Here is a 22,891-nt window from a genome sequence, read left to right as displayed (position 1 = left end):
CCCACTTGAAACCGTTGCAGCACGAAGCACAAGAACTTCGGCAGGTGTGGCCAGAGAAGCACTGTTCTGCCCCCCACCGTTCTCTTGGTGGCCTTGGCTGACTGTGTGAAAAGGGAGAAGTCTCGCCTCAATAGCAGCCTATTGACGTCCAAAATGACAAGCCTCTATGATAAATACACGTGGAATGGAATGGGTAAAATATGCACAAAATAACTGAAACATCTTGAAAACTCAAACGTATAAGTGATTCTCACCTGAATAGGGCGACATGGCATTGGCGCAGGGACTCCAACCCCCGGGACTTTGTCCACAGGATCGTCCTCAACAGTACTGTCCCCACCACTCTCTGGATCTCCCTTGTCTTCATCAACATGCTTTTCTTGGTCCCCACCTCCCTGTGCTTCTGTGCTTTGGTGATCTCCATGTACGTCTCTGTCCCACCCTTTGCTTCCATTGTCCCCGCTACCATTCCCTGTTGTTTCTCACCCACCCTCTCCCTCCTCCGTGGATCCACCACCCTTCCCGAATCCGGGTTACGATCACCTTGGTCACCTTCATTAGGATCCTTTTCTTCCTTGTCACTGTCTCCTTTTGTTTCAGCATCCTCCTCTTGCTCCTCACTCTTTGTGTCTTTACCGCCGTCTTCATCTTCAGATATGTCCATCTTTGACTCCTGCTCTGCTTTTCTCAAAGAGCCTTGGCTCTGTGCGGTCCCCCTCCTGGGCGGTACCTCCTTGACATCTTCATCGGACAAGGGTGAACCTTGCTCCTCCGGTATCTCTTGGGAGGCAGCAATGAGGGTGTGTATCATGCTTGCCCTATATCTCTCAACGTATGCACTATCATACTCCTCCACAGTTTTCTGCACAGTAGACAGCATGATAAATTTTTCTGTGCGCCTTGACTCAATAATGAGTATTTGGCGATCTTGATTGACAATATGCACTTCAAAGCACACTAAATAAATGCAAGGATGAACGGGCAATTCATTACCTTGTTTATTAGAGGCGTATCTGTGAAGAGCGACTGCAACATGTATTCGGTGTTGATCATCACTCTCCACCCGCACGAATAGTTGTCCTTCTGTGGAGAGACTTTTACCTCTTTGATATCTGCCTGGTGAAGTTCAGCATTGTCGAACATGCTCCCGAGGGTCATAAGTAGTCTCTTAATACATCTGGAAAACCGATTTTTGTACACTGTCAACATACTGAACGGGCTAAGAATTAAAAAAAGGGAGCGTTCACGATAGCAATCAAGTCACCAATAGACTATATCCGGTATACTTACATTTGAAACTCTGCGTGCGTTCCTAGAACAGAATTGAGCATCCTTACGAGACTGGCTTGTTGAGCTTGATCAACGCCAGACTCCAGTGACCTCTGTTCTCATATGGTAGGATGAGGACTGTCACTTCTGCAGGGTTACAAAATTGATACCAGGTGTGATAAATAGAGAACGGTGTGTTTGGTGTTCTCATAAGCTGCGATAGTTGTGGATTCCCAATGAATAATTCTTGGTGGCAATCACCCGAAAGCGTGTGTTGTATCAACTTGCGCAAGAAAGTACAAAGAGTACGTGAAAAGGAATGGAGTTAAGGGTTGGCTCGGAAACTAAGTAAAAGACTGAGTTCCTTACATTAAGCAAGCATACAGAATGCTATCTGACACATGCGCCTCCTTGTCCATAAGTATCTTAACATCCCTGATGTCAAGACTCAGCTGTACTTTCCCTCTCTCAAAATCCACAAGTAAGTACATCCCTCCTTTGAGTCTAGCCAGATACTCCGAGTTTTCATTGTCCATTTGGAGGGTCCTGTCTTCCTGTTGTTTCTGGGAAGTTTCTCTTCTAGCTTCCAGCCCTTTTCTCTCTTCTTGTGTCCTCTGCCTTCTTGCAAAGGTCTTCGCTCTGTGGAGCCCCAAGAGGAACACCAAGGAAAAGAGAATTCTCTTGCAAGAAAATCTATCTTGTAACATCAACAAGCTTTTATTTCATTCTTTTGATCATCAAAACAAAGAAAACAACAATTCTTCATGCAGCATCATAGTAGATATCTCCCACGGATTTGATAGAATCAACCATAATCTTCAACATCTTCACAAAATTCTTCAATAGAATAAATAATACAAAGGAATACACCATCTTTGAATGGAAATCAATCACATATTATTCATCTTCAATGTCTTCATAGTTCTCTCTCTCAATCTCTCATATACGGTTACACTATTTTGATAGAATTGACTATCTCTGACTCTCTCTCTCTCTCTCCATCAATAATACATCATCTCCTCACTACAATGCTCTCATAATAACCCTCAATAATCCTTCTTAGGTCGTGGATACACCTCCCAAGAGGCATGTCTGATATGAAGAGTCACCATAGCCACTACAATGTCTTTTCACAGCTCACTACTGCCACTGTCACTTAGTCTTCTCTTCAGTCTTCAGCATAGCTGTTTCTTCCACCTGTTTTAGCTCTTTTGAACTTAGATTCATCCTTTCCAAAGGTTAGAAAACTTTCCCAAAGTCACACATACATTCTATAGAACACCTACAGAAGGTCTATAGAACAGTCACAATCCAGCACCAGAACAGAGCAGAGATAGAGGCTCTACAGAGGATCTACAGAAGGTTACAAAAGGTCATCAAAACCTCATAACTCATACTCAAACCATTCCAAACTCTCAAAAACTATTCAATAAGCTTTCACAAGATCTCAATCTTCATCAATCATCATCAATCCATGCTTCATACAGAAGACAATCAGAACAAAACAGAAGCTATACAGATGGTATACAGAACCAATCAGAACCTATCACAACATCACAGAACCTCATATCTCCACCAAGAATCATCATGAACTTCTAAACATAATCAATATCATCCAAAACAATCTCAAATACTCCCATTAACAATCATATATCACTCTAAACCCATCAAAAATCAATCATTCAGACCTCAAAAACAACAAAAATCATTCAAAAATTCAGTCTTTTTTCACTCTCAACATATCCCCACACTTAGAAAGGAAGCGTCCTCGCGACCCAAGGAAAAGAATAATATAAGTTCACTAAAGAGCTCAATTTTGTCTTCTGTTAGATCTTCAATAATCTTGCCAAAACATGACCCCAACTTATCACCTGTATATGAGAGAAAAAACTACTAAAGGAAAACTTCATTATTCTATAACTCCTTTGATTAATCATTTAAAAGCCATAACAAATTTTTAAAGGATATAAGAGGTTCTCTTCAGCTTTCCACCATAGGCTTTCCATCCACCAGTAATCTTTTGAAAAGAGCGCTTGAACAAGTTATTCGCAATCAACACGAACTCATCACATACAATTAAGACAACACATACACTAACACTAACACAACCATCTGAATGACACCTCCAAAAAGAGATATATCATTAAAAATCTGCCAAAATACATTGCAAAGGCATCAATGAAGATGATCCCTTTTAAAGGCTTGGTGGTTTTGGAAGCGATCTATGGAGAAGGATTCATCTACAAATGTCTTGGGAGGATTTTGAAAAAACTACAAGCAGCACATCCTTTCTAGCAAGACAAGGTATTTGCTAGGGAGACATAGGGCATGAAAATATAGGAAATCCAAATGGTAGGAGTCAATGTTCACATTGACATTCATACAAAGCTTTGGAATGGCCTTTTGATCATTATGGGAATGCCTATGCATGTATGGTAGATACCAAACAAAATGAGCTGTCAATCTCACTGAAGGATCCAGAGATTGTGAATATTGGTGAGCAAAATGAATATAGTTCTGGTATGCTTGACTGGCAGTTGTCCAACCTCCTAGAATAATTGGCCAGTTTATCTGAGGTCTTGTAAGAGAATCATTTGAACTCCATCCCCTTCTTTTGGGAATCTGCTGATCAAAACCGTCATATTCACTAACCAACTGAGGGGATTGAGAGATAGAAGTGGCAGGAGATGGAAGTGGAATAAGTAAAAGTGGATGAAGAGATGGGTAGGTAAAATCATAAAAGGAGTAATAGTTTAAAGAAGGAGTGGCTGAAAATTTTAGGGAATCACTTAGGAAGGGTGTTAATTGATAAATAGGAAAGGTAGAAGGTACATGAATGGATGGAGAAGGACATGGTGGAGAAGGGAAAAATACTCTATCTTCGATAAAAGAGCAATATGTAAATATGGGAATTTGAGGAAAATATTGAGGTTGGAAAAGAAGGGGTAAGATGGCTGTGGAATTGGTTTGATAGAGGGAAAGATATGTATCATAACGGTGAGCCATTTGTTGGTAATACAGTAGGGTAGGAACATAGGGACCTAAGATAGATCTTCACTGATAGGCATAAAAAAAGGTGGAATCAAATGGATTATTTTTGGAAAGGTGAGCTAAGAGATTCACCCTCAGTTGGTTAGTGCTCTGTACATAGGCAGAAGTTGTGTTCTATCTTTTATTCAGGACCACAGAATCAATCATGGAGTGCCAGGAATTATCAGGGCAAGTAGCCACTTTTGAGGAGTAACTCTGGAACATGTCATCTATTTGAAACTCCAAATAGTTGACATACAAAACAGCTTGTAAAACCATATCTCCCACATACTAGGCCATATCCACTTCATCTGGAATCAATAAGTCTCCTCGTAGATACATATATGACATCAACATGGTATCGGTCGTGACAGAATCTTCAAACACCATGCGGACCACTTCTGTCAGCAACTCAGGAGACCAAGCCCCACTCCAACCATCCTCTGGAAGAGGAAGATCCATCGTTGAAAGCTTCATGTAGAAGGCCAACTTCTGTAGTTGATAGTGGACAAAGAAAGAATGGTCTGGAGGAACATATTCCTGGAATTGCTCAAATGTAGACCATAGCAGATCCATCCTGGACTGCAATCTGTCCACTTTATCTTGGAAAAGAGGACACAAGGTAGCCTGTCTCTGAAGAACTACCAAGTCCTGTTGTGAGAGAGAAGGGATCAAGGGAACATTAGGGCTTGGAGGAATAGACCGTGACTTTGCCAATTGGTCTTGCAACTGCTTGATTTGGGAAGCTTGTGATTCCACTATGTCATTAGCAGTGTGTAAGGCTGAAAGTTTGACTTCAAAGAGAGTTTGAAACTCTTGCACTTCTTTGGACATCCTCTCCTTCTCCTGTGAGATTCTAGTGACCTCTGATTGAGCCTCTGTTAACTGAATCTTCAAAGAAGATATCTCATCTCGTTGGGTTTCAATCAGTTGGGTTTGTTGCTCCATCTGCTTAAATAGATCTGCCAGGGTATCCTTAGCAGAGGCTAACTCGGATGTTGCCTTATGCAACTGGTCCTTAGACTGCATCAGTTCCTTATAAAAGGAAGCGTATAGCTGTTGAACACAGGCTGTCCACTGACAATTCAATGGAACTCTGAATATCTTTACATAGGAAAGGAATGGCATCTCCCGAGACGAGACTGTTCAGTGAGGGGACTGATATATCCAAGGAACCTTCTCTATCTGCTCTGAATAGGTTGTTACATGTGAGATAAATAGGGAGACCACTGCCAGAGGTAGCAAGAATGGGCACTGAAGGAAGAACTGAAGGAGCTTTATCTGCTACCTGCTTCAAGCATTTGCGTTGTATGACTAGGGGAGGCAGAGAATCTTGATCCTCTATATCAATTGGTTCTGACTCATCTGAAGGTGGAGGAGGAGGTACGGGATCAGATGGAGGAGGTGGAGGCACACTCTTCTGTAAACCTGAGTAGGTCAAGAAGGCAGACAAGTAGGAGCCATAGGTGACATTTGTAACATTGCCCCTGGTGACTTTTACGAAATGTTGATCCATCTTAGTGAGTAGGTAAGTGCTCCAATCAATAGCTACTCCTTTTAACACCATCCTTGAAGCTGTGAAAAGCTCTTTTGACAAGTAATGGGATGGATTTTTTGCAAGCATAAACCTGTCTTGAAGGAACTGATAGACCAACTTCCACACAGGATCAGTGATCATGGAAAAGAAAACTCTTAAAGTGTTGATCACCTTCTTTACATCCAGAATTTCCTTGGTCTGTTTTTGTAACAGCTTCAAAATCTCATCGTTAGAGAATAGTTGGCGAGCTGTAACAAAGGGTTCACCTTTGTAGGGAAGAGACAAAGCCTTCCCTAAGCCTTGAGGTGTCAAAGTCATGGAAATATCCTGGACCAGTCCCGACTTCTTGCTGTAGGAGGCCAGAAACTCATCACACATGGATGAATTCTCTGGAAGCAATGGAAAGGAGGCAGCCACGAAAGTCGCAAGTCCCGCCTTCGTGAGAGGCTCAAAAGTAAGTAGGGAAGAGTAATCCCTACTGACCAGTGGGACATACTGGATAGGGGGAGAGCGTGAGGCGCCATTTAGATGGTAAACACACACACCACAACCCAGACAGTCACAAGGAATGCCTGCAAAACAACCAAAGGGCTATAAAAAAGGAATCAATCCAAAAGAAGGACACTCAGACAAACATAGACGTAACTAACCCACGTACCATCCCAGACAATACACATCCTAGAAAATTTTTGGCATGACCTCTACACATATGCGACCGAAAGCTTCATGCGATGCAACATGCAAGCACCCAAATCCCCATATCAGGCAATAAAGAAAAAAACTACACATCGTACCCGTAATCGTAACACATGGACAAATCAGATTACCATAAAAACGGACATCAAGACTGGACCATAACTTGACCATCAGTGTCAACTAATAGACTTTTACGCGCCCATCCCACGAAGCGAGTTTATTAAAAAAGGAAAAAAAGTGCAGTGAGGGGGAAATATTTTAATGAAGGGTTCATTTTAAGAAATTATTAACCATGGATGACATTTTATTAGGTTATAAACCTTAATAAGAAAACGACGATTCCTTCTTAAAATTTTAATTAAAAATTATTAAGTTGAAACGGTGTGTTAACGCAACCCGGACTTCGATACCTAGACTGGGTCTCTAAATGAAAATTTGTTAATTAAAAATTAAGAGTGATGTGGAGCACTTTTTTGCTAGCGCGTGCTCTTGTGATGGCTGGTTCATTTGTATTATAAATTAAAGTGCCTCTTAGGCGCACGTAGCACGTGTAAAGTGAACGGCTGGTTGATTTTTATTATGAAATGGTGTGGTTAGCGCGAATGCACGTGGAAAATGTGGGTGAATAAATAATTCATTTTGACAATTAATTTATGATTAAGGGGAAAATGAAAATAAATGAAGCATATAAAATAAATACCTGGAAGGGGTGTGTATGCAAGGCCGGAAGGCGCACGGAAGAGTCTCCCAAAAGGAATGAATCCACTAAAAGAAAAGTAAAGACCACTGACGGAACAACAAAGACAACACCTTAGTGGATGTGTTATTTTTATTATGTTTTTAGTATTGTATGATGAGTTATTATTATGTTTTTTGTTTTTTTTTTGTTTTTTTATTTTTTTTATTTTTTTGTTTGATATGTTAGGGGTATTATGTGTGGTGGTTGAAATTATGTGTGGTTTTCTGGATTTGTTTTTTAATAAAGTGTATGTGGTTGTGTATTTCTGTTTTTTTTTTCTCAAAAGGAAGAATAATTAAAGATGGATATGGGATGAAGGAAAAAGAAAATTGCAACCAGCTAGGAAATATCCACAATTTAGGGTATGAAAATAAGATGGGGATTTTTATGGTGAAGTTTTGTTTGTTGGTTTTTTTTAAAATTTGTTTTAAATAGGGGTACCGTGTATAAAAATATTTTAAAGTGAAAAATAAATGGAAAAAGGTCAAGGAGGATGGGTGGAATTTTTTGGAATTTTTCAAAATTTTTTCTATATTTTTTACTAATTTTAAATGAATTTTATGCATTTTTAAAAGGTAATTTGGAATAAATTGATAAATATTTAATTTTCTGAAATTTTAAGGGTAAAAATTTCCAGGTGACAAATTTCCAAAAAATTGCAAAAATCTAAGGGAATTTTTAGAATTTTTTCTGAAATTTTTCTGAGTGGAAATGAATTTATAAATTAATTAAATCAGTTAAATCAAGAAAATCCGATTAGCGGCGAGGGTGGAGGCCGCTGGCGGAGGCGCGGGAGAACTGGCGGCGACAGACGGAAGCCAGGGCAGCGCGTGGAGTTGAACCGGGGCGGCACGGGCGGAGTTGAACGGCGGGCGGCTGGTCGGCTCACAACGGGCGGCGGAGCGGCGTACGGCGGGCGGCACTGGGAGGGAGGCGCCGAGGGGGGAGAAGGGGGGTAAGGAGGGTGAAGGGAGGAGGAGATGACGCCCGGTGGGAGGGGCAGAGGGGGCAGGCAGAGGGGGAGGAAGAAGCGAGGAAGGGTGAGGTATGCGAGAACACGAAAAAACAAAGAAAAATTAATAACTCATAACCCATTCGTCGAAACGAAAATATGGAAAAAGAAAAAATGGGCCGAGAGAGGAGGGGAAAATGAGGGAAAAGTAAGACTGGGTGTCTGGAGGAAAATGAGGGCGTTCACATGGAAAAAAGGCAAAAAACAGGCCCGAAAACACATACGGGGATTAATATCGGAAAATTCGCTCACCACAATGCAGAGTGGAAATAAGAAAAAAGGTGCAGAAGAATGTGTTCAACAACCCTATCATGTCAAAACAGAGTTTCGACCGAGATAGGGCGCGTTCACATGGGAAAAATAGAAAAATAACACACGAAAACGATGTCGGAAATTAATAACAAAAAATTGGTTCACCGAAATAGAGGGTAGAAAAAAGGAAAAATGTGCAAAGGAAGGGGGGGCACAAGCCTGTCACATCCAACCTAAGTTCTGGGGGAATGAGGAGGGGTTCACATGTAAAAAACACAAAAAATACAGTAAAAAACGCACGGAAAAATTAATAACTAAAAATTCGGCAATCAAAAAAGGGCGGATAAAAAAGGAAAAAGTGGGGGGAAGGCTGACAGGACACGATGCTCAAATCAAACTGGAATTTCGGTGAAAATAGGGCAGGTTCACATGGAAAATTGTGAAAAATAAGCACGAAAAATACTCGAAAACCCGCAAAAATTAATAACGAATGAACCGTACCTCAAAATGACACAGAGTAAAAAGGAAAAATGTCAGGGAGGAAGGGGAGGATAGGGCTATCATGTCATATCACCGGTCCGAAGCAAGCAAGACGCGTTCACACGGAAAACAATCTAATTTACGCAAAATACTTCAAAAATTAATAACTTTAGAATCGTCTGTCGGAACAGGGGTTGGTAAAAAGGAAAAATGGTCAATTCAAAGGGATGAACAGGGCTATAAGTTTAGATTGGAAGTTTGGTGAACGTAAGGTACGTTCGCATGAAAAAACAACAAAATCAGGGAATGAAGAAAAACTGCAAGGGAATGGCCCCAAGGGTGGATTGAAAATGGACGGATGGTTGGGGAAGGGACCCCATCAAGGTAAAAGTGGGGTAGGCATAGATGCATTATCAGGTTAAGGCAAATATAGAACGGTATGCAATGTAGACGTGCAAGGACACGTCCCCACACTTAAAGCCTTAACGGATAGGGTTGACCGAGCAACAGGGACCTAGTACCACACAACAGACTAACTGCTAATGTCCCCACACTTAAAACATGATCGTCACTGACAACAGAAGGTGTAGGGTTAGAAAAACTTGGCCCATGTTGTCGAGAATCAAGGTTGACTGTCGATGGCACGTCCACTGTCGTGGTCGGCTGCAGGAGGTACCACGGTATCTTCACAATACACATCCTTCGTGGCAGGGACCACGCGGCAGCAACCAGGGAGGTAGCTGGTTGAAGGAATCGCAGGAAATTCGTCGATGACGAGGGATATTGCACTCAACTCACAATCACTCATATGGAATGAAAGAGCAATCACTCACCCCATGACTGATATCACTCGAGAAAATCAGAATGAAAACCCATAGCTCACACCCAGTTTAGGAAGCGACAAAGGAATGGTGCAGAGGGAGTATGCCAGGGTGCACAATTGATGGTGCATCAGTGCGTCCAACCCGTCTGGCATAGGTGCAAGGAGGAAGGCAAGGGAGCCTTGCAGTGTAGTGTGTAGAACAAAATGATGTGTCATGTGTTGATGGCAGAAACCTAGCCCATGGGTGCATAAGGAAACGGGAACGTACCTGACTCCAATTGTTGAAATGTCCCTCAATCCTCACCTCTTGGTAATTGATTGAAGAAACTCCAGTCACACTCAGCCTACCCTCTGTCTCACGCTCTGTTGAAAGATACAGAGGGCAGCCATGTCCTGCAACTCGTTGATGTAATCCTCATGGCCACTTGTACAAAGGTTGTATGCCTTGTGCACATTTGATGGTGCAACTGTGCATCCCGCCCAGTGCCGGCATATAGTGCAAGAAGGAAGGCCAGGGAGCCTTATAGTGCAGTGCACAAGAACAAATCGTGCTTTGCGCATTGAGAGGCCCTTCCCGTGTGTGCAACACTCCATTCACACATCTTACCTCTCATTTGATTTAAAGGGAAAGACTGGTCACTCACCCCACCCTCTGTCTCACTCTCTGATAGATACAGAGGGCATCCCATACTCACATCTCCATCCTGTTAGGATGAAAACTCACATCACTCAAGGGGTTGGTGATGAAGATCATGTCGACGGTTGGTGTCATCAAGATCGTAAGGAGGAGGCATACCCAGGGAGGTAGCCTACAAATCCTGTACGTCAATGATTTGTAAGAAGAGGCGTCTGTTAAGAAAGTCAGATGGACTCATATTGTAGAGACAGCGCACCAAGGGAGGTGGCTTCAAATTGCTTTCTGAAGAGGTTCTGCTGGTGAGTCAGCTATCCTGAACTGCAGGGTGTTACCACCTTTTCCACAGTTAGCTTCTCGCCCAAGGGTGTTTCCACCTTTTCTTGGAACGAGGCCTGTTATGACAGGGAATTTCTTCCTTTTCTCCCATAACAGTTTCGTTTGTTTTTCTTTTTTTCTTTTGCTTTTTCTTTTCTCCCTTTTTTTTTCTTTTTTTTTCTTTTCTTCTTCTTTTTTTTTCTTATTTCTTAATAAAGGGTATGGTAGAAATACCATATATCAGGAGCAACCTCGCCACCGTTGCTGGATCAGATGAGAAGAGAACAATGTTGGGTTGAGATGTTTCTGCGAGAGGGTAGCAGAACGAGACCGCCTCATGAAGAGAATCATCATGGCTATCAGAAGCACGACAAGAAGGATAGTGCGAAGCCCAAAAAGAAAAGGGTAGGTCGACTATGATTGTCAAGATCCCCAGGGAGGGAAGTACTTTTTTAGGCGATAGCCATTCATGAGGAAAGGATCATCAGAGGCATCAATGGTCTGCACCTGAACAGAACCATTAGGATTGACGGCCAGTACCTTGTACGGACCCATCCACCGTTGTTGAAGCTTGCCAGGAAACTTGCCAAATCTCGAATCATGGGCTAGAACAAGATCACCTTCTTTGAACTCCTTGTGCTTGATGAAACTGTCATGATAGGCCTTGCGTCGTGCTTGAGTGGTTTCCATGCACTATAGGGCCATCCGCCGGATCTCATCCAAGCATTCCAAGTGCAGGAGACGGCGTTGTAGTGACTCACTATCTCCCAAGCGTTCTTTAACTGCCACTCGCAAGGAGGGCAATTCCAGCTCAACAGGGAAGATGGCTTCTGTACCATACACTAGCTGAAAAGGGATCTGTCCTGTAGCTGCCTTATGAGAGGTTCTGTATGCCCAGAGGGCCTCTGTAAGTCTATTCTCCTAATCGCGACGATGCGTGGCAATCGTTCTTGTCAAAATCGAGCAAAGGATGCGATTGGTGACTTCAACTTGGCCATTGGCTCTGGGGTAATAGGGAGTGGACTTACGATGGCGGATCTTATACAGTTCCGTCAACTCCTCCATGATTTTGTTAAGGAAATGAGTACCTCTATCACTTACCAGCTCAAGGGGACAGCCAAAACGGGTGATAATATTCTCATACATGAACAGGGCTACGCTGTTACCATCATCCTGCCTTAGGGCTTTAGCTTCACACCACTTTGTGACATAATTCGTATATACTAGGATGTATCTGTTCTGCTTTCGTCTAGTAGGTGGATCAATGGGACCCACAAAATCAATTCCCCACTTCTCGAACGGCTTTAGAGGAAGAATGGGTTGCAGTGGTATGGCACTTGTTTTGGTGGGTTTCCCCATTTGCTGACAAGAATCACATCTTTTACAGTAATCATATCCATCCTTGTGGAGGGTCGGCCACCAGTATCATGCTAACAGAGCCTTCCTGGCTGTCACTTCTCCTACGAAGTGTCCACCACATGGTTTGTCATGGCATGCTTTCAATACTATGCCGATTTCATCTCTTGCAACACATCTTCGCAGCACTTCATCTTTGCCTTTTTTGTACAGGGCACCGCCTAGCAAAGTGTAGAGGGCCGATTCTAAGAGAAGCTTCTTCCGCTCACGACTTGAGATGCCAGGAGGATACTGTTGAGTTGCCAAGAGGTTGGCTATATCTGCATACCAAGGAGTAACTGTTTCAACTAGAAACAAGGAAGCGTCAGGAATAGGAGCAACCATCTCATCAGTCGTCCTTTAACATATGCTTTGTTCATCAAGAATGACAGGGCCTCATGATCCACATAGAACTTAAAATGTGTGGACAATAGATAGTGTCAAAACTTCTCCAGTGCAAACACCATTGCCAAGCACTCAAGCTCTGTCTCGATGTATAGTTCCATTCCCTATCAGTGACCTTTTGGCTTGCATAATATATCGGCTGATCTAATTTTGAGGGGCCCTTTTGACATAGGACAGCACCTAGCCCTTCAACTGATGCATCTGTGTGCACATGGAACTCCTTCATCCAGTCAGGAGGCTGTAAAATAGGTGCTTTGTCCCATACTCTTGGCATCTGCCAAAACATTGCTCTAGGTGTCCCCAATGCTCACGGATCAAACTATAGACACAGAAGTCATCAAGATACACCTAAATGAATTCATGCAGATGATTCTGAAAGGCAGCCATCATTACTCATTGGAAGGTGGCAGGAGTATTACAGAGTCCAAATGGCATCACTCTATAGGCATAGGTCCCCCATTCTGTGGTGAAGGTTGTTTTAGATTGGTCCTCTTTTGCGATTTGGACTTGGTTATAACCACTGAATCCATCCAAGAGGGAATACAGCTTATGGCCTGCCACTGTGTCCAACAGTTGGTCTGTAAAAGGGATAGGGAAATGATCCTTCTTCGTCTTTGAATTGAGCTTTTGAAAGTCAACACATATTCGAAGTTTCCCGTTCTTCTTGGGTACTACCACAATGGGCAAAACCCATTCACTGTTAGCCACGGGATAGATGAACTCTGCTTCAAGAAGTTTCAATAATTCGGCCTTCACCAAAGCAGAATAATTAGGATTCATCCATCTTTGTCTTTGCCTTACAGGTTTGGCATCAGGCTCTAGGTCAATGTGATGTTGGCATACTGTGGGATCAATCCCCTTTAGGTCTTTAAAGGACCAAGCAAACACGTCTAAGTTCTCTTTGAGTAGGTCTCGCAGGACCACTAGTTCTTCTTCTGGAAGATTGAGACCCACTTTTAGGTGACGTTCCAGTACCCTCAGCATCCAGGAACGTTACTTGTCTTTCACCTTCCACTTCGTGGATAAATGTCCCACGAATTACTTCTGGGTAGAGGTCTGACTCTTTCAAGAGAGTCGTATCCTCGTCAGATGTCCCACTAGAACCAGTGTCCTCCTTCTGAACAGATGACTCATTCGTCTGTTTAGGTTGCTAGAAGGATATCAGAGCTTTCTTTGTTTCGGTATGAGTGGTAATTTCTTCTGGACTTAGGGATTCATCTTTGGAGGATGCATCCAGAAATGTCACATAGCACGGACCTGCTAGAGGCCGCGGCTTTGAGGGCTTGGGCTTTTGTTGGGAGGGGGCATCATCATCATCTTTTCTTTGGACTAAACAGCTAGGACGACAGGAGCCACTGGTGAACTTAATTTTTATGCTTTTAATCAATTTCTTATATAGATTCTGCATACTTTGTGGTCCATCGATCAACCCAAACGAAACCATGGTCATTCCATCCAGTACCCTAAGATATTCGGCCTTTGAGGTCTTTGTAGGGACATCAACCAGATCATCCTCTATCAAAGGGAATTCTTCATCTGCACTTTCATAGCCTACTTCATGTTCTTCCTCATCATTTTCATCCTCTTTCTCTGAAGGCTTTGTCTCTGCTTCTGTAGAGGCTCTGTAGGAGAAGAACAGATATTCTGCCTCTGCATCTGCTTCTGCTTCTGTCACCAATTCTGACTCTGCTTCTGCCTCTGGCTCTGGCTTTGGCTCTGTTACTGTCTCTGTAACTATCTCTATATCCGCTCTGTCTCTGCTCTATAGACGCTCTGTACCTGCTCGGCCTCTGTACTGTCTCTGCTCTGTAACTGTGCTATCTTTGTACTGTCTCTGCTCTGTCTCTGCGACTGTCATGTAACAGGGAGAACAGTACATCCATGCTTCTATTTCACTGTCAGAGGTGATTTCAGAAGTTAATTCTAGTTGAGGCAGGAGGTATTCACCCATGGACAAGGATTTTACATCCCGTGGCAGTTGGCTTACAGTGCCCACTGTTAGGGACTGTGCCTCTGTTTTCTTAGGAAAGATTTGCTTAACAGCTTCTTCATCTCCTGATGTACCATCTGTTGCCTCGTTAGAGGAGTCAATTATGACTTCAATGGATGTGGATCCATTACCTTTTTGCAATCTATACAGCTTTAACACCGCTTTGTTGGGTCCTCTTCCTAAGGTTAGGGTTCCTTTGAACCAGTCCGTCCTGGCTCTTGCTTCAAAAAGCCAAGGTCTTCCCAACAACAGAGGGTATGAAGTCCCATAAGAATTTGGTTTGACCACCAAATATGTCAGCCAATAGTCTCTTCCTGCAAGGGTTGTTTTTACGTATGGGAGGATACCCAACAGCTTGACTCTACCTTGGTCTGCCAATTTGATAAGCCAATGTGTAGGTTGAATTCCTTACAACCCTAAGTCCTTCATTGTGATATCTATCATTATGTTTACTGATGAGCCTCCATCAATCAATGCATCTGAAATGAAGCATCCTTCTATCCATACACTAATCTTTGGGGTTTCAGGATCTAGGAAGGCATTAGCCACATCTACTTCCTTTACAGGCTCAGGGGCCTTGTTGGTCTTGGTTTGCTGTTGAAGGAGCGATCCTTAGTCCATGCCTTCGTGTCAAGATGATTTTGAATCTCTTTCAATAGCTAGGAGACATCATCAGCAACTGTCAGAATGTTAAGTTTGGTTTAAAAGTATCTAGGTCTTTGACCAAGTCATAAGCTTTAATAGGATCCACAGGCTTCTCCAGCTAGCTGGGAATGGGGCTATACCCATTTTCATCTTTCCTTTTTCTACTAACAATTGCTGCATCGGCATTTCTTTTATTTCTAGAAGTGCTTCTGTATTATCTATCTCTTAGGCCTTTGGTCCTGTCTCTAGGACTGTCTCTGTAGCCTTCTGTGGCACTGTAGTGCTCTGTACTGTACTGTTTTGTTCTGTACTGCTCTGTCCCTCTGCAGGTAGGTTGAACTTCATAGTCTTGGCAAAAGAGTCATTTCCATTCTGAACCACTGGTTCCTTCTTCTTGGTGTGCGTCACAGCGGCAACTTCCAACTCCACCAAATTGGAAGCAGGTTCTTGTACCTTCTGTTGGCTATCAGTGGCATTGGCCTTTACAGGGACTGGACTGGGACAGTCCTTTACAGTGTGGCCTTCTCCTTTGCATCGGCTGCATAAGGTCTTGTAATCCATGGATCATCTAGGGTTTGGACAATTTGGGGAGATATGTCCCTTTTCTCCACAGCTATAACATTCCACCTCTGATCTCTGACCACCGCCAGACTGTCGTCCTCTATAACTTTGAGAAGGAAACCTCCTTGGACCAAAATTAGGACCAAACTCTCTAGGCTTGGATCCAATATCTTGTGTTGTCATTTTGGATTCTAGCAAGTTGAATCTTGCATTTTCATCCTTCTGTCTTTGTTCATACATCTCTTTCAGAGAGCAAATATCCTCTTATGGTTCTTTCGCAAATAGCAAGAACAGAAGGCTCTAGGAATGGTTGGTTTTCGGGTACATTCAATGGCTAAATGTCCCACTTGATGGCATTTCCCACACCATGTATTAGAGTGCATCACATCTCTTCCAGCTCCCGCAGGAGTGGATATATTGGCGGTATTCACCTTCAGCGTCTGTAACTGCTCTGTAATCACATCCAAAAGCTCTTTCTTAATACTTGCAACTGAGTTGGATAAGTAGTCCTTTAGATTTACACATCCGGAAGTGCTGGTGGCAGGGTTTTGGGAAGCTTCTGTAATTACTGTATACACTGGTTGGGTAGATCCAGAAGGTCCTCTGTTCTGACTCTGATTCAGAGCTCCTATTTTGAGACTTGGGATTGTTGATTCCAGTTGGTAGGATTCCACTATTGTTGAGTCACCATTGGAGGAACTGTTTGAGGCCACTATTGTTGTGGTTGAACCATCATCTGAGGCATTGTCTTCTGCGGTGACTACACTGGATTAGGTGCATTATACTGTGGCACTGTTTGCATCTGGGGATAGGGGTAGGGAACTGTCCGTGGGACTGCATTTGGTGGATATACCATTCCAGGCATGGGAGGAGGTAAGGCTCCTCTTCCTCGAGTCATTGACAGCCTTGCTTCAACTTCATTATACAATCTTGCACCTTCCACTGCAGCTTGCAGATTGACTGGTTTTCTCAATTCCACGAACTTGCTAACTTCTGGTTGTAGGCCGCTGAGAAATACTCCTTTTTGGATTCCTTTATCCAAATGATGATTAGTCCATCTCTTCAGGATGGATTCCATTCGCGAGACATAAGCTTCTACTCTTTCTCCAGAGGACTGACTTAGGTTCATGAACTCCTCTCGCATCCGCTCTTTAAAACCTTCACGCCTGAATTTAGTGAGGAAGGCCAACTTTAGGTTGTCCCATGTGCCAAAAGTTTATGCTGCTTGTCTCTCATACCACTGAAACGCCGCGCCCTTGAAAGTGGTGGGGAAGATTGCTAACCAATACTCAGGGGTTCTGGCATTGTTAGCCACACATGCTACCATAAACTCTGCTACATGAAGATCAGGGTCTTCATTGTACTCTCCCTTAAAAATTGGCAATGGGACTACATTTGCTGGCCTGTCATCAATATTTCCAGGACAAATCTGACTAGGAAGGGGACCTTGAGTCGCCATGGGGACTTCTGTAAAGAGTGCTTTTAGGGCGTCAAAGGAGGCTTCTACTGCGAGCTCGTTTTCAGCTTTGATTTTTGCCTTCTCTCTTCTCACGTACCTCTGGACTCGTTCCAATGCTTGCCTCTTTATTGCGTCATTCATCAAGGGGTTGGCTTCAACCAGTTGGTCTGGACTCAACAGGATAGTGTTAGAGGGGGCTTCAGTCCTCTGATAGATTCTCTGGCCAACATCTCCTCTACTTCCTTCTTTTCGACATCTCTGAATTCAGCTTTCAAACCACTACAGAGAGGAAGATATTCTGTTCTGAAAGTATCAAAACTCATTCTTCTTAGGATAGTTGTTGCGTCATTATAATAATGCCAGCTTCTGAGGGTTTCAACAGTGTATGTTGTAAAAAACACTCTGTCTACCAACTTCCAGTGGGTTTCTAATTGGACAAATAGAAGATTATCAGTGCACCAAGCATCCCATGTATCTTGCTATTGAGCATCCACGAACAAATTCCAACTTTTTTCCTTCTTGTCTTCGTGAACCTCTACAGACCAAGACTCCTGAAGCTTCTTCACAATCTCCCACTTGATGATGTCTGGAAACTTCTCAATGAATGCCAAATCTTCCATGGATGGTCATTCTCTTTGTTTCTGCTCTTCAGTTTGTTCCCAAACAGTTTGCCACCAAGATGCTGCTTCAACAGGAAGAGGAAACAGTCCACCACATAGAGCATGCATCATGATGGTGATATGTTTCCGCCATTGTGGGATGAACTTCTTGTGAAAAGTGGCTTTGATTATGAGAAATTCCAAATCTTCAGTGGAAGAAGGAACTTTACAAACATCCATTGAATTCTTCTCTTCTTGGCAATGCCATTTCCTTCATTTTCAGCCTCTTCTGGTGCTTGTTGATGGCAAGCTTCCCCGGCTGCGCACCAAAAACATGGAGCCCCAAGAGTAACACCAAGGAAAAGGGAATTATCTTGCAAGAAAATCTATCTTGTAACATCAACAAGCTTTTATTTCATTCTTTTGATCATCAAAACAAAGAAAACAACAATTCTTCATGCATCATCATAGTAGATATCTCCCACGGATTTGATAGAATCAACCATAATCTTCAACATCTTCAAAAAATTCTTCAATAGAACAAAGAACACAAAGGAATACACCATCTTTGAATGGAAATCAATCACATATTATTCATCTTCAATGTCTTCGTAGTTCTCTCTCTCAATCTCTCATATACGGTTACACTGTTTTGATAGAATTGACTATCTCTGACTCTCTCTCTCTCTCTCCATCAATAGTACATCATCTCCTCACTACAATGATCTCATAATAACCCTCAATAATCCTTCTTAGGTCATGGATGCACCTCCCAAGAGGTATGCCCAATATGAAGAGTCATCAGAGCCACTACAATGTCTTTTCACAGCTCACTACTGTCATTGTCACTTAGTCTTCTCTTCAGTCTTCAGCATAGCTGTTTCTTCCACCTGTTTTAGCTCTTTTGAACTTAGATTCATCCTCTCCAAAGGTTAGAAAACTTTCCCAAAGTCACATATACATTCTATAGAACACCTATACAGAAGGTCTGCAGAACAGTCACAGTACAGCACCAGAACAGCTACAGTACAGTTACAGTACAGAGACAGAGCAGAGACAGAGGATCTACAGAAGGTTACAGAAGGTCATCAAAACCTCATAACTCATACTCAAACCATTCCAAACTCTCAAAAACTATTCAATAAGCTTTCGCAAGATCTCAATCTTCATCAATCATCAATCCATGCTTCATATAGAAGATAATCAGGACAAAACAGAAGCTATACAGAAGGTATACATAACCAATCAGAACCTATTAGAACATCACAGAACCTCATATCTCCACTGAGAATCATCATGAACTTCTAAACATAATCAATATCATCCAAAAAACTCTCAAATACTCCCATTAACAATCATACATCACTCTAAACCCATCAAAAATCAATCATTCAGACCTCAAAAACAACAAAAATCATTCAAAAATTCAGTATTTTTCCACTCTCAACACTCTGGCTCTTGTGTTGACATCATGTGTAACATCAACCGGTCCCCGTTCCTTAGGCTGCATCACAGGAGGGATAAGCAGTATGTCCCTCATTTTGGCATTCAGAAGTCACCTGGGTGCAAGAGGTGGTCCTATCTCCACCGCAGCCTCTTCAACGTATCGAGGTCCTTCAGCATGATTGTCCACCTCCCAGAGTGTGCAGCGAGAAGAGCTAAGTCATTGAAAATCTCAATAATGAAGTCCTCTGCAGCTTCCTGGAGACAAAGCAAGGCAGCCCTCTTCCAACGAACTTGCATTCCCCAGTTCTCACAAACCTCTTGTACAACCCTTTGGAAAGGGATCCAGCTTTCGCTACGATGCCTGGGCCAGATCTCTCTTTCCTTGCCGTTGACTTCGTTCTTGCCATTTAGACCTGCACAATGGCATGGATGTATACGTAAAAAAAGGGGAGCTTATTTACTGATAACAAATTAAAGTGCACTTTGATGTGCATAGCATCATCCAAGAGCCCAATGAGACCGTCTGCGCATCAAAGGGCGAAACATTTTTTATGCTAAGTAACTGGGTGCTTTTGCACCCGCCTAATGCCTTATGAGCCCCTGCTTGTGAAAGAGCAATCCTTACTCTAATCTAACCAAATGAGGGTCCTTTGACACGCATAGTACCTTATGAAGGTCTTTTACAAGCACCTATGCGAGCGTCAAAGGGCTACATGTATTCTGAGCTCAGTAAACAAGTTCCCTTTGATGCGCATAGTGCCTTATGTAGGCCATGGAGATGTGATTGCACGGCAAAGGGAAAAACTTTTTAAATGCTTGGAAAATGATTCTTTTTAGTGCACATAATAGCTTCTGAAGGTCCATGACATGCTGCTATGCGCCAAAGCGAATTGAAACAAAAGAAAATGGTTTGTTTCAAGAATATCTACATGGTTGCGTACCCATCCAAGCTAAGGTCGTCTCTGTGGCTCCTTCTCGCTCCCTTGCAGTGAGTTTATCTACTGGGCTCTCTCTTTCTCTTTGTCTCTGTGTGTTTGTGTGTGGTGCTCTCTCTCTCTCTCTCTCTCTCTCTCTCTCTCTCTCTCTCTCTCTCTCTCTCTCTCTCTCTCTCTCTCTCTCTCTCTCTCTCTCTCTATCTCTGTTTGTGTTTTTGTCGCACATTCTCTCTCTCACCCTGGGCACTGTCGATTTCGAAGTGATTCCTGGGAATGCAAACGGCGCGCTATATCTCTTTGTGTGTCACGCTATCAGACTATCTCTTTGTGTCTATTCCACAACGTTGTCAAAACTTAAAAATAGTTCTTTAATGCATGTATGCGGCCTCTTTAACCCACATGGGAGAATGGTACAGATCCGTTAGAAGATGATTTCCCGTAGTTAATGGGGGAAAGTGGGCGCGCGGCCTGAGGGAATCGGAGGGATCCGTAGTAAGGTACAGTAAATGTAGTGAGAGAATGCACCGCTTTGCATGAGAGAGAGAGAGAGAGAGAGCCAACGTGCGTTGAGGCATGTTTGTGCCCATTCAAGACACACACAGAGGCTGTGTTAGAGAGAGAGAGAGAGAGCTCCTGTGTGTTGCTGTGTGTGTGTGTGTATGCATGAGAGAGAGAGAGAGAGAGAGAAAGCAAGCGTTTGAGAGAGACAGAGAGAGAGAAAGAGAGTGTGTGCCTTTGACAGAGAGATAGAGAGAGAAAGGGAGAGAGGGAGACCTCCTGTGTGTGTGTGTCTTTGTGTGTGTGCGCACGCAAGCGTTTGTGTGCGACAGAGAGAGAGAGAGGGGGGAGAGAGAGAGAGAGAGAGAGGGCGTGCGTTTCACAGAGAGAGAGTCTCCATCAGAGCTGCATTGGAGGGAGTTTGCTGCGATCATCAGCTTGGTGGACCAGATCATCAACGAGAAAGATGTCTCAAGAAGGTAGGTGGTCGTTCTCTAGTTCTGATACCAATTTATTTGTTTAATAGTATTTGTGCGCTTTGACGCATAACAACTGTTGCGACAATGTCAAACAAATGTATACGCGTCAAAGTGCACAACTTTTTGACCCTTTTTTCAAACCTGGCATGCCGCGCACAGATCAACAGGAGTCATAATCTCTTGTTCTTTGACGTGCATATGGCCATATCAAGACTACAAATGTGCTTATGCACATCAAGGCACTGAGTATTTTGACTGTAGTTTATGTCTGGTTAAACGAGCCGTGCACTTTCGAGTCCATAAGGGTCTTGAAGCCAAGCGGTCGCTACACGTTCATCAAAAAAGTGTGTAGTGGATTTCTCAACACCATCACCAGCAGGTTCGTTTGAGGAGGAGGGAGACTCTGCCCATGTCATAAAGTGCACTCAACCTTTATAAGCACTGATGCCTGCTGTGGAGGTATCACCTCTCACTGGAAGCTCACACTACTGGCAAACTCAGGCTGTGATAGGTTTTCATCAATATTCGACCTCCACTTTGTGTGAAGCTTGTGCTGCCTTCAAGTCTTGTCTGCCTTTCAGAAAAGAAGACCAAGGGACCGTCCCTCAAACGAAAGGTAGACTTCTCAATGTCCCAACCAGAGCAAGAGCCCACTCCCAAAAAAACAAGCAAGAAAAAGTTTGTAGCCCCCACTCCAGCAGATTGTGAAGCGGCTTTAATAGACTACGTCAATGAAGCGGGAGCATCGGAGTATTATCCCGATTTAGTAAATATATTCAACACAGCCATGCCGTATCAGGAAATCATCAGAAAGAACATGGAATATTACACTACTGAATTCAATGATTTTGAAGCCCAGGTAGAGAAAGGACGGGTGACATCAGATTAGAGGGACTCTGTTCATCTCCTTGATTGCACAAAGGACAAGACGCAGAACAACATCCTATATAAATGTTATCTCCTTCTGACGGGGCCTTATAGGCCGTTTTGGTGTCCAATGCACAAGAAGGACTGCAAGCTTGTGTCAGTGGAGATGGGGTTCATCCTATACCTGCATTGACTATACAAGAATCTGCCCAATACAAATGTTGAGTTATTGTACGAGCCAGAAGAGGAGACAGAGGATGAGGGCCCAGATGTGGAAGGAGACATTGAAGGAGTCGGAGTGGAGAAAGAGTTCTCGCCTACTGAGGAAGAGAATGAGACCAAGGCAATAAGTCTTAAAGATATCAAGAATAAAGTTTCAAAGGTTCCACAGTACACAGGGGAAGTTGGTGTTGTTGACACTTCGCTCCAGCTGCCTGCTCTTCCTGAGTTTCAAATTGAGGGAAAGCAGTATCTGTTGCTTAGCGACATCCAAAAGGTGTTCTCTATCAGAGAAGACTTCGCGCTTGCAGCAATTGCAAGGAGCACAAAGGAGGAGGATGGGTTCGTTTCTGACGATGATATGGAAGACCTGTCACTAGAGGAGAATTTCGATGCAGGTCAGTGCCTCCTTTTGTGGTTCAACAGGGTGAAAGAAGACAGGGAAAGAGGCAGAGTGCCAAGTGAGTGGGAGTTCAGACAGTTTTAGGAAGTTATGGGCTATGACAAGTTGCAGGAAAGCATTGCTCATTTCCTGGAGGAACGTCAAGGGGAGAGCGTGGGTAGTGTGAACCTTCAGAACGAGAAAACCTTCCTCTATGATGA

This window comes from Lygodium microphyllum, chromosome 29 (genome assembly GCF_053477565.2).
Source record: "Lygodium microphyllum isolate KBCC chromosome 29, Lygodium_microphyllum_v1.1.10, whole genome shotgun sequence".
In the NCBI taxonomy this organism is placed as follows: domain Eukaryota; kingdom Viridiplantae; phylum Streptophyta; class Polypodiopsida; order Schizaeales; family Lygodiaceae; genus Lygodium; species Lygodium microphyllum.
This window is presented reverse-complemented; position numbering follows the sequence as displayed.